At 44.0% G+C, this 3,786-nt stretch overlaps 1 long non-coding RNA gene across 1 annotated transcript; it reads left to right on the forward strand.

Annotated features, from left to right (window-relative positions):
* The first annotated feature begins 889 nt into the window (after positions 1 to 889).
* Positions 890 to 3,112, forward strand: LOC126991384 (uncharacterized). The gene is made up of 3 exons (XR_007745461.1): positions 890 to 997; positions 1,306 to 1,548; positions 3,094 to 3,112. It is a non-coding gene; the product is annotated as an uncharacterized LOC126991384 (long non-coding RNA).
* The last annotated feature ends 674 nt before the right edge of the window (positions 3,113 to 3,786 follow it).

Genomic DNA, 3,786 nt, shown 5'->3' on the forward strand with positions numbered 1-3,786 from the left:
TCGGCCAAAGAGGTACCCTCCTTCATCCAAGATTTATCCCCTAGTATCACTAGGGGAAACGGGCCCTTGTCCGAAGACAAAAATGCTCCCTCCCTGCGCGAGGGAGCACGAGCTTAGCCTAATGGCGGCCCGTAGCAGGATGCCGAGAGACCGACTCTATCGGCGATCGAAATCTAGCCGGCCGAGTCGGTCCGCCGACGAGGACTGGCGTGTCTCTGAAGATCGAGGTACCCCGCTCGCTGAGTGGGTTACGGGAAGCTCGCCCAACAGGCCTAGTCGCCGCACTACATATACCTATACCTCGTTGTCTTAGCTATGTTTCTGCTGCTGTTTCGAAATAAGACGATTTTTTTTTTTTTTTTTTTACGTCATGGCCTATTGCGCCGGTAGGCTTCTTCCCGGTGGATCCTGATGGTCGGCCCAAGGCTTCTTCCCGGTGGGGCCTGATGGTCGGCCCAGCCCGTTTTGGCGCAGGCGATCGAGTGTTTATAGTGGCGCCATCTTGCATTTAATTTCATAAGGCAATAACTTATCTATAAATAACACACTTTTTTAATATAAGCCAAAAAAATACGTAACAATCCTACCTAAACAGACAACATCCATCACCACATTCGCTATGCGGCTACGTGTTTCCTAAAGTCAGACTTTTACACCGCAAGTTTTCTATAGACATTCGATCTTAAAAATCTCAAATTCAAATTTAGTTTCTTCTAGAGAAATTCACCTGTCTTAATTGGGTAATGGAACGTCACAGCACCGTGTGTGCGTCATGCGTAGGGAAGGTGTGCTGGTCATTACCTCATCATGTAATTCTCACTGGCCGGGGCCACACCACCAGCCCAGGAAATGTTATCACCCTGCCTACATGACAGTTCTCACGTAGTACATACATCGTGCTTACTTACCGACAGGAACACGTTAGATAATTTTACTCGTCATGTGTATCCCACTCCTGTTAGTTTCATTGTTTGGTATGGTGTGGCGGCATTGTCTGGTAAGGCAGCACGTAGCTGGGCATAGGTATAGTGAGATCTGCTGGGCTGGGTCAGGGCATTGCTCGGTTATATAGTACTGCTGTTTCGGAGTCGGTTCTTGTCTCGGCGTAATCACTCACATCATAATCATATTATATCATAATTTTGCGGGTTTTTTTTTTAAAGCAGTCGTGTTTATTGACAGTATCGTAAAGCAACATTTCTTGAATTTCTTGTATGGATAGGTGAGCAGCAGACGTGCACCACAGGGGTGCACCTTTCGGCTGTGCTCTGTGCCGACCCATTTTCATTTGCTTTTGTGTTTCAGTGATTCATGAGTGGCTGTCGTACGGTGCAGACTATATAAGATCTTTGTTCCGGGTCTCAAGCAATATTTCAAAGCCACGAGTAAGTAAAGTGTAGTGTTTGAGGTGGAAGAGCAGTGGCAGCAGCCGACGCGGGTTACACTTACAGCTGATCGGGACGGGACGGCCTCTCCCTCCTCCCTCACACTCCCACGACAAATATCACACAACAGCTGACTCCAGTGGCCCAGGAGTGTGCCGACTATGTGAGTAGATGCCCTGGTATTGTACGTTTTTGTCTTGAAGTGATGACGCCACCGACGTCTTATCCACTATGGCTAGTAGTAGTAAATATTATCTGTGACTGAACCGTGAGCTCGGTCCTCACCTCATAACTACATCAAGAAGCGGATGAGTGGCATGGACGTAGCTACTCAGTTTACATATTTATTCCTCATTAAAAGTAGAGTCACGTGCCCGGATATTAACTTGCCAGGGCTGGGGTGTTGTCAATCGTATTTCTTACTGTGGCAGACTGATGCTGATGCCGCCCTTTAGTCTTGCATTGCATCATGATATGAATCAGGTTTTAGCCGTTGTTTAAAGAGTGAAAGTGGAGAATGTTTTGCTATTTACATTCAGCATCACAGGTCATTGACACCTGACTGTAATATCTATTAATTGTCTTTGTCAGTTTGGGGCAAGGAAATGGGGTCAAGCATGCCATGGCATATGTGCATGCCCTTGCCAAGCCCTGATTATTTTTCAGTATAGTTCAAATAATTAAGATAAAAAAAGGTAATACTTTATAAGCAGTCCGCCCAAGACAAGCCTGGGGAACTGTGAGGAACCAGGGTTTGGGGGAAAGCCAAAATCATTGAAAAATAGGCTTCCAAAATTTCCCTAGAAAAATCCCTAAATGCAGGAAAATTCCCTAGTCTCAAAAGTGAAAGTACAACTTTAACCTAACAGCCCCTCATCCCCCCTGCTAACCAAGGGGCGCCTCTCTGGACCCACATATGATGTGCCGGAAAATCTTTTTTTGTGGGGAGCTTATTTAAACTACTCCAACCGAACTTTTTGACCCCCTTCCTATCCAAGGGGCTGTTCCCTGGACCCCCCCATGTGGGAATTTTCCTAAATTTAGGATTTTCTAGGAAATTTTGGAAGTGGGGCTCCAGGGGGCGCAGCCTCCTTGGTTAGGGAGGTCGGGGGCAGAAGCCCCTCGTTAGCAGGTGTAAAGTTTGGTTGGAGAAGTTTAAATATGCTCCCCACCAAAAAAAAAAAATTCCAGCGCATCATGCATGTGGGGTCCAGAGGAAGCAGCCCCTTAGTTAGCAGGGGGGCGAGGGGGGCTGTTAGGTTATAAAGTTAGTACTTTCCTTACTTTCGAGACTAGGGAATTATCCTTCATTTAGGGATTTTTCTTTGGAAATTTTGGAAGCCTATTTTTCAGTGATTTTGGCTTCCCCCCACAAATCCCGGTTCCCCACAGTTCCCCAGGCTTGTCTTGGGGGGTAGGGGGGGCTGGAGTGGCGAAAGGGAGGGGTGGACTTTATAAAGTATTGCTTAAAAAAAAACTTAATCTTCATTGAGAAATAGATTAACTACTGATAATACAATAAGGAAAGATGTTATAGTATTTATCTGTAAAAAAATGCACTCGCATTATCTTATTCTGACCTAAGAAAACATGATGTTTGAATTTATATCAGGGATGACATTAAGGTTGGTAGAACCTTTAATGATCATCCCAACACAGTTGGGGTATGTTTGCCAGATTTTGGTATTACTGTTTTGGTTGTTTTCAGATGCTTTCAAGTCACTCCGCCCCTAGTTGCTCCATTTAACCCTGGTCACTCCAGCCCCAACCCTGGTCATTCCGGCCTCCGACCCTGGTCACTCCGCCCTTGTCTACATATGAAACTATGGTAAGCACTGCTTAAACAACATTGATGGAAAGTAACATTCTTCTCTGTTGTAACATTGTTTAATTTTAACTGTTGCCAACACGACTTTAAGACTGGTTAAAAGGAGCATTAGGAAAGTCATCATTTACTGCTAAACCATTAAATAAAACACTAATAAAAATGCTGAAAATGCAAATAAAACATTCATGTTTCACTGTATTCGGCGCAAAATAGCAACAGGAAAATAAAAAAAATGGTTCTTACTTTACTGTTTTAAGTCAACAACAAAATCACATGATTAAACCTAAAACAATAATAATAATAATGTAAAGAGTATTGAAAATACAGATAAAACACTCAAGCAAAAGCAAACTAAAGAAATTAGGTGGTTGGTCCACTCAGTCAGGAGCAAGCTTTCAGCAATTGGTCAGTTGTAATCCTATGTTGCTCGTACTTTTTCCACAAATTGAAGATGCGACCTTGCATAGAATGATATTTCCATCCCTGATAACATGACAGCTTGCCATCCTTGACCAGCTGCACCTGAATATGTACATTCTTGGCTTCTTTGTACAGTAGGGTATAAGTACATAG

Source organism: Eriocheir sinensis, unplaced genomic scaffold, assembly GCF_024679095.1.
Source record: "Eriocheir sinensis breed Jianghai 21 unplaced genomic scaffold, ASM2467909v1 Scaffold268, whole genome shotgun sequence".
Classification (NCBI taxonomy): domain Eukaryota; kingdom Metazoa; phylum Arthropoda; class Malacostraca; order Decapoda; family Varunidae; genus Eriocheir; species Eriocheir sinensis.